Raw genomic sequence first — 8,908 nt, 5'->3', positions numbered from 1 at the left:
GACTCCACGGCAGTGGGTGTGGTTTGGGCTTTGCTTCTGTGAAGACTGACAGCCTGGAAAACCCAGTGGGGCGGTTCTGCTGTGTCCTCCTGGGGATCTGTGAGTTCGAACTGACTTGACTAAAATAACTCAAATTGCCATGAAATATTTTTTATCTTTTCGTTTTCCCTAAATAACTTTAATGACTATGAGGGAAGAAAAATGAAGCTCCTATATGCTGTGGTCCCAAATTTACAGCTTAAAATATGTTTTTCCTTTCTTGGGACTAGTAATCATGTTATCTTGGAGGACAAACCTATTTTATCTGGAGGGAACATCCTGAATGCTGAGCCAGCCAGAGTAGGGGAGCTGTTTTTGAGCATAAAGGGGAAAGAAACCCATTTTGTGAGACACCAGAAGGAAAAGTGCCCTGTAGGTGTCACTGGGCCCTGTCTCCTCCCCTCTCCTGCCCGGAGCAGCAGAGCTTCCATCTGTGCAGCGCGGCCACTGTCTGCTGAACCCCTTCCATCTCCGCAGCGCGGCCACCCCTGCTTCCGTAAAGATTTACCACCTTGGAAACCCAGTAGGAGTTGCTGTGAGTTGGAATCGACTCAATCACTGGATTTTTTATTTTTACCAATCTCTGCAGTGTGGTGACCCCTGTCTGCTGAGCCCTTTCCATCTGTGCAGCATGGCCACCCCTACTTCTGTAAAGATTTACCACCTCCGAAATCAGTGGGGGTCACTATGAGTCGGAATCAACTTGACAGCAGTGGGTTTGGTTCTTTTTTCCATCTCTGCAGCATGGCCGCCCTGTGTTTGCTGAGCCCCTTGACCTTGCAGGGTGGGGGCACATAGGTTCCCATGACAGGGGTGAGGCTGCTGGCACTGAGCAGAGGCCCTCAGGCACCCTTTGTGCTTGTCGTTTGAGCGCGCCACCTGTGTATGCAGTGGCCTGGTCACAGCCTGGGGCAGTGCCATGCGGCAGAGAATGGGGGCTTTGGAGGTGGCCAGACTTGAGTGGGTGTCTGAATCTGCCCCTGGGAGCTGTGGTGCCTCAGATGAGGTGTGGAACCTCTTTGTCACCTCAGTTTTCCCAGCTGTCAGCGATATTAATTATAGGAGTTAACCTTACTGGGGCTGCATTTCTTAGTCACCCTGTGTCAAATGAAAACCACTCCTTTGCTTTTGCTTTATTTTCTTCCATGGGATCTGTCACTGTCCCCCATGCTGTGTGTTCTGCAAGCAGCAGAATCCACCTTGTTTTCTGACCTCTCAGAAAATAAACAGAAAAAGCCCTACTGCCATTGAGTGGATTCCGACTCCCAGTGCCCCTAGAAGACAGAGTGGAACTGCCCCAGGGTTTCCAAGACTGCCAGCTTTACAGAAGCCAACTGTCTCATCTTTGTCCCAAAGCAGCTGGGAAGTTCTGACTGTCAGCCTTTTGGTTAGCAGCCGCATGCTTTAACGGCTGCAGCACCTGAGCTCCTCACGGTTTGCAGAATTTCAGTACCGTTCTTCTTGGAGAGGGAGTGTCTGTCCCATCACAGGAGAAGGTTGGGCTCCATACATGTTTCATGTTGCTGTACTGCCGTCATCCCTCCCTTCCAAACGACAGCCGGTATTGGGGAGGGCTGTTGAGTTTCTGAATGTTGGTATTGGCAGGGAGTTGTGTTTTCACAGATTTTCTGAACAGCTCCCAGACAGCCTTACACCAGCTGGGTTAGTCCTCAGCTACCTCAGAGACACTAGCTGGGACGGCCTCCAGCCGGCCAGTCTCTCCTTCCCCTCGGGGATGCAGGCTGGTGGGCATCCGGACACGTGCACTGTCCTCACCATTGTTGGCTCAGCTACAGAAGGAAGTGCCTGGCAACAAAGGCTCTGCCCACAGGTCTTCACTGAGCACCTACTATGTGCCACGCAGTGGGGAGTCAGCACCAACAAGCTGGACAGGGTTCCTGCCCAGAGGAGTTTCTGTCATAGTTGCAGAAAGAGGCAAGATGAAGGGGTAAAACATGGTGTGGGGGGGTGGTGACGGGCGAGCGGACTCGCAGAGCAGCAGCTCGGACTTCACACAGGGTGACTGAGAAGCGCAGCTCTGAAGGGCAAGGGTGCGAGCCAAGCCGCTGCCTCGAGGGAAGGGCATCCAGGCAGGAGGACTGGCAGGCACAGGGGCCCTGTGGCGGGAGGACTGCCTGGCAAGGCTGGGGCCCGGGACGGGCAGCCGGGCTGAAGCAGAGCATGCAGGCGAGAACGGCAGGGCGCGGGGAGGGGGCTGCTGACTTGGTGTGTGCCCTGAGTGAGACTGGCAGCTCTGGGAGGGCTTTGGGCTGCGTGGTAGATTTTGACCTAATGAATGATGGCCCACTCTGAGAGCACGGGAGGCTGGTACAAGGGTCCAGGAGAGAAGTGACATCGTCAGCTGGGACCTGGGCACGAGAGATCCTGAGAACTGGAACTTGTGCGCTGACGGGCTGCTGGACAGGACGGGCACTGTAGGAGAGAGAGTAACTCAGCGGGTCCCCCACTTCTGCTGTCCAGGTCCCCCGAGCTGCCATGCTTGCTGCCCCTTGGGAAGACACGGTTGTTCAGTTCTCTCCACAGTCCTTCCAGTAAACCTCCTCTTTTCTAAGAGGAAGAAACTCGGGTGGAACAGTGGTTGAGGCTTCAAGTTGCTAACCAAAAGGTTTTTGGTTCGAACCCACCAGCCACTCTTTGGGAGAAAGGTGAGGCATTCTGCTTCCATAAAGATTGACGGCCTTGGAAACCCTGTGGTGCAATTCCACTCTGTCCGCTAGGGGCCTAGTGAGTCGGAATCGACTCCACGGCAGTGGGTGGTTTTTGATTTTGTGCACAGGCCTTTATAAGGGCTCTTCTCTTCCCTGAGCAGACCCCAAGTCTCAGGACCCCGGCCGGATTCATAAATCCCAGCCACTGTGCAGAACCAAGACTGGGCAGTCTCCTTCCATAAAGATTTACCACCTCGGAACCCGATGGGGGTCTCTGTGAGTTGGAATCGGTGCGACGGCAGTGGGTTTTTTGGTTTTTAGTGGGAAGCATCAAGCCTTTCTCTTAGCCTTTCTTCCCTGGGGCTTTGGTGCCCAGGAATAGCCCAGGCCCTTGGACACGCTCACCTTCTGACTATATGACGACTCCATGGCCTGAGCCACACTGCTCTGCTCTGTGTCTGTTTGCAGGTAATGTGTTGGTGTTTATCAAAGGGACATGGCTGTTATATGTGGGAAGTGAGGCCTTCTATTGTCAGAATAGTTTGACTTCCTGGTCCTATCTCACACCTTTCAGATGGAGTGATTCCTTAGCATTTCATCAGCGTGGGGAACTTGCTTAGTTGTGTCAGTGTTCACGAATGGTGGTGCTGGGTTCTGCCTGAGCTAGGTTTGCAGCCAACCACACAAGGGTTAGAGTCTCACATCTGGCACTGCTTTGTCACGTCATTGGGGCGAGTCCTCTGGTGTGTCTGCAGTGACAGCTGCCCAGGCGGCCTGCGAGGAGTGCTCAGCGGTGCATAGGGCCTGGGGAGGGCTGCTTCGGGGACCAGTGACTTGGGAGAGGCCTGTGGCTAGCAGTGGCTTACTGTCACGGCATCCTGGCTTTCAGGAGTGTCTGGCCGTAGTAGCAGCTTCTGAAGACAAGAAAAACCTATGGCCCCGTATGCACCTCACCTGGAGTAGGAGCTCATTTCCTTGCGTGAAATGTGAATCAAGCCTTTATCATGAAAAGTCATTTCAAAACTTCTAGGTGTTGCATTTGGAAGTTGATAATCAAGCTTAGGACAAGTCTTTCCTTTTTCAGTAACAGGTTTTAGATGGAGACTAGGAAGCGTCTAGTTGGTTTTCCTGCCCACTGTGATTTCTAGGTCATGGGGTGGGGCGACTGGGCACCGCTCACACTGCTCACACTGAGCTTTCTCTTCCGTGGAGCTCACCTCATTAAGCGGAACTTTATCCACCACGTCCCTGTGCTCGCTCGCCCTGTCTGTCTCAGGTTTCATTAGTCTTATCAGGTGCATGTCATTAGTGCGGGACTGGAGCCCGGGGGTCTCAGCGACTGCTGCTTGCCGTCTTGTGTTGCTTGGCCGACGGCACAGGTGGTTGTGGGCTGAGCCTCTGTCTCTCGCTTCACCTCTGCATCAGTATCTGTCCTCATGGGTGAGGACCATGTGAGTGCGCTGGTCAGAGCACTTTAAGTCAAGTCACAGTTGGCAGCGGGGTTTCCGGAACGCCTCAAATCTGCAGGAGAAAAGGGACAGTCATATGTCAACAGAGACCGCTGCTGTCGGGTTCCTTCTCCTTGTTGATTGTGTTTGGAGTTTGTACCATCAGATGAGCAGCGCTGACTGTGGCGGACCTGTGCGCTTGAAACCACTGCGTCTTTCAAGGACACTGGTGTGCAAATGAGCTTTGTGGTTTTAAGCCAGTTTCCTGCTGGCAGAAGGATTAATACGGAACTTTGGGTGTTAGCAGACATATTAAAAAAACAGGATTTGTACAACTGTGTTTATTACCTGAAGAAAGGAAAAACATACACAAGAACATAATAGAATATTTACTCAAGTTGTTTCCACCACGAGAAGGAAACCCTGTAATGGTTGTGTGGTGAACATGTCTGATGTAGCGTGCATTGCGTGGGTTGTTGGGGGGATTGTGGCGGTTGATGTTTGCACAGCTCCCTGGGTGTTCCTGCAGGCACTTATTGCCATGTAATTCACGTCCCACTAGACTCACTCATCTCAAGCATACGGTGTTGTCGTTTTCAGTGTCCTCACAGAATTGTGCAGCCTTCCGTATTCTCTGATTCTCGGATGTTGTCATTACCCCATAAAGAAACGCCTTAGCAGTCATTCCCTCTCTCCTTCCCTCCAGGACTAGGCAGCCATGGGTCTGTTTTCTGTCTGTGTGGATTTGTCATTTCTGGACAGCCCCTATAATGTGTCATGTGATCTGTGGCCTTTTACCTAGCTTCTTGCATTAGGCCTGTGTTTCCACGGCTCAGCCACGCTGCGACATTGACGTGGTCCCTCTCTCAGGTATGTACCTGGGAGTGCACAGCAGTGTCTTCAAAGAAGTACACTTGAGATGTCTATCGCCTAGAATTTTACAAAGCAGTATGTCGAGTGAGCAAGGCTTACTCTGAGACCAGCTGGACACCTGATTTTGCGAAAGGTCAAGAAGATGGGATTCAAACATTTCTGGAGGTTTTGGTCAAGTAATCTTTGTGGTGGATTAATTAGAGAAATTGTTGTGCTCCTGTGTCCGGTTCCTTTGTATAATGCCTGGGAGAAAGTGTCCGTGCTCGGAATCCGACATGGTCTCAGATGGAAACACCGGGTGACGCTGGGTTGACTGGCTGTTGCTGTGGAACGGGTGGTGTGTTGTTACTGTTGTTACTACTGTTGCTGGTGGTTGCACAGTCTATTCCAGCTCCCGGGGACCTCGTGTGTCAGAGTAGAACTGCTCCACAGCTTTCCAAGGCTGTGGCCTTTTGGAAGCAGGTCACCAGGCCTGTCTTTTGAGGTGCCACTGGGTGGTTTGACCCACCACCTTCGGCAAGTAGCTGAGCGTGTAACTGTTGGTGTCAGCCTGCCGCCTGTGTTATAGTTATGGAGGCGTTTATGAAAACTTTGGCTGGCTTTCCTTTTCTGTTTGGAAGCATTTTAAAGTCGTGGTAAACCATGAAAGCATGAGCTTTGGGGTCACACAGACCGGAGTTAAAGCCTGGTTCTGGGTCCTGTTAGCTCAATGACCTGGAACACATTCCTAACCTGTCTGAGCCTCCTTTCGCTAACCTGTGAAGTAAGGAAGTTCCTCTCACGGAGTCGGTCAGCGATTTGACAGCGTGTAAAGTGGATAGCACGGTGCTCGTGACAGGCCCAAGGAGCGATGGTGGCATGGCATCTCTGTTTAGCACAGAGCGTTGTCAGTCTCGGGGGCTTCACGAGGCTCCAGAGCAGGATCTTTCAAACTCTTTGGACCATGACCCACGCTGAGATCCACGGCGGTGAGGAGGCACATGGCCCTCCTCACCTGGGCTTCCATTGGCTTGAGAGTGAATCCTCCCTCTAGAAGGGGAAACCGCACCCTGCTAGCCCCGCAGCACCACCTTCTGGAAAGAGGAGCGGCTGTAGTGAGGAGGGCCTGTGGGTCCAGGTGCGTCTTACGTGCGTTTCACGTGCATGCAGAGGCCTCCTGTCATACTAACATTTTTTAAAGTGTTTTCTTACTCTTTGATGTGAACTCATGATTGGAAGGAGCACTAGTAGTGGAGGGGCCGTCTGTTTCTGTAGGGACCTTGAAGATGTGAACACAGACAGGCAGGTGACTGTAAAAAGGGGGACAGGGCATCTCCGGAGTGCCACATCTGTGCCAGGTGCTGCCCTGGGCAGCGAGCGCGCTAAAATGCCTGCCCTCGGGGTGCGTGTGTTCTAGTGGGAGGGGCAGGATGGTGAGATCCGTGGAGAGAGAGCAGCAGTGGGGTTGGTTGGGGAGGGCTGCCCTCGGGTACATTTGAGCAGAGGTCTGGAAGGAATGAGGTGTGGCCCCTGTGAGTGTCTGGGTGGAGAGAGGGGTTGAGGATGCCGGGACAAAGGCCCAGGACAGCAGCTGGGAAATGCAGGCAGTGTGGACCAGCTAGCTCAGGGGACGTGACTGCATGTGAGTCACCCATCAGGCCATGTGGGGCCTTGTAGACAGGTGCTTGGGTGTGGATCTTAGTCTGACAGGTGGAAAGTCCTGGGGTTGAGAGCGGAGAGTAATACACGTGGAGGAGAGTGGCGTCAGAGGGACCAGTGGGCTGCCCTTGCACACATCTGGTTGGGAGGTTGGGTTGGGAGGTTGAGTTGGGAGATTGGGGAACCTTTGAAGTGTCTCTGGGTCTAATTTGGAGTTAGGGTTGCCAGCATTTGCTAATGCATATTTGTGGAATGACAGAGAGAAGGTGCCTCCCCCCCTGGTTTCTGGTTTATGTCCTTGCCCGGTGTGGATGGCAGGGCCTGCCAGCTGTGTGTGTTTTGGACTTTGAGGGACCTGTTCCCCAGGTCTGCATCCAGGCACGTGGGGGAGCCATTCATGGTGGTTTCTTGGTCCTGTTTGCTCTCCTGCCTGGATGTTCTTGAGATTGTGCTTCGGTGAACAGAGTGGCAGCGTGTTCAGGCCAGAAGGGAGCTCAAGGTAGGCTCCTAACTGGGCCCGGCCTGCTCGGAAGCTGAAGGGGCCCCCTGACGTACATCCTTCCTGAGATTCTCTGAGCTGCTTACTCTGCTTCCCAAGTGAGTTACTGTAGGTGACTATGATTCGGTGTATCCTCATTTCTCCTCAGTTACTCTTTGCTATCCTTGAGTTTCTCTCCCCATGGACAGTGGACATAGGTGAGCAGAAGGGTTGAATGCTTTATCGAAGTGGGTCAGAGTCAGAAAAGCCTGAGCGCCATTACCGCAAGGGCATCTCTCCCCCATCACCTCCAGAGCTCCTGGTGAGGGACCACGCCTGCCCTGTGGCAGTGGGGAGCAGCCCCGCAGGACCAGGCCCCATGGTGGGGGGGAGTGGTCCCCCAGACCAGGCTCCTTAGTGGGGGAGCAGCGCCCCAGGACCAGGGCCTGCAGCAGGGGAGCAGCCCCCCAGGACGTCTGGCAGTCGGCAGAGCTCGGGGCAGAACAGAAGCTCTTACCCAGGCCCTTGATGGGTTCCTTTGCTGGAACTTTATAGTTTCTGCTTTCTCAAAACAACTTTATTAGCACACAGTTTACATACCATGAAATGGACCCATTTTAAGTGAACAACTCAGTGCTCTCTCATAGACTTGGGCCCCCATCACCCCAAGCTAATTTGAGAACATTTCCCTCGCCCAGGAAGACGGTTCATACCTGTTGCCTTCCCTCCCGTTGCCATGCCCAGCCCCAGTGCCATCTGCTCCCTGTTGTTTCTGTGTCTGTCCTGACCTTTCATGTAAAAGGAATCATCCAGGAGGTGAGTCTTCTGTGCACGGCTGCTGCCACTTTGCGTGAGTTTTCCAGTTTCCTCCACGTTGGACTGTTTCTTCATCCCTTTTTATTGCCCAGTGACAGTCCTGGGAGGTCTGTACCACACTTTGTTCACCAGTCACCACTATGGAATTTTGACTTGTCACTGTTGGGCTGTTATGAATAATGCTGCTGTGGACGTGTGTATGCTAGACTTTGTATGATCATTAGTTCTTGTTTCTCTTGGGTAGATACCTGGGTGACGTGGTAAATCTGTGTTTACATTTTCAGAAACTGCATAACCATTTTGCAGAGTGGCTGCACCATTTGGCATTTCCACCAGCAGTGGAGGAGCCAGTTTCCCAACCTCCACGACACTTGTATCTTCTCTCTTTGGTTATAGGGTAGCTCCTATGTATAATCCACCACTTGTCTGTCAGTTTGTCCTACTGTGCTGGCTTGTGTGTTGCTGTGAGCCTGGAGGCTATGCCACCAGTATTTCAAATACCAGCAGGGTCACCCATGGTGGACAGGTTTCAGCAGAGCTTCCAAACTAAGACAACAAGGAAGAAGGAAGGGGCCATTCACTTCTCAAAGAAATGGCCAGTGTAAACTTTATGAATAGCAGTGAAACATTCTGGTATAATACTGAAAAATTTACGAATCAGATTGACAACATCTGTGCAAAGAGGTGATGGAGAAGCTCAATATCTTCAGCCAAAACAAGGCCAGGAGCTGATTGTGGAACAGACCATCAACTGGTCCTATGCAAGTTCAAGTTGAAGCTGAAGACAATTAAAAGAAGTCCACAAGAGTCAAAATATGACCTTGATTGTATCCCACCTGAATTTAGAGACCATCTGAAGGATAGCCTTGGTGCCTTGAATACCAGTGACTGAAAACCAGAGGAATTGTGGGATGATATCAAGAACATCATCCATGAAGAAAGCAAAC

This window comes from Orycteropus afer, unplaced genomic scaffold (assembly GCF_000298275.1).
Source record: "Orycteropus afer afer isolate SDZICR_OR568_19922 unplaced genomic scaffold, OryAfe1.0 scaffold00128, whole genome shotgun sequence".
NCBI classification, from domain to species: domain Eukaryota; kingdom Metazoa; phylum Chordata; class Mammalia; order Tubulidentata; family Orycteropodidae; genus Orycteropus; species Orycteropus afer.
The sequence above is the reverse complement of the archived record's forward strand: the minus strand, read 5'-3'. Positions refer to the sequence as shown.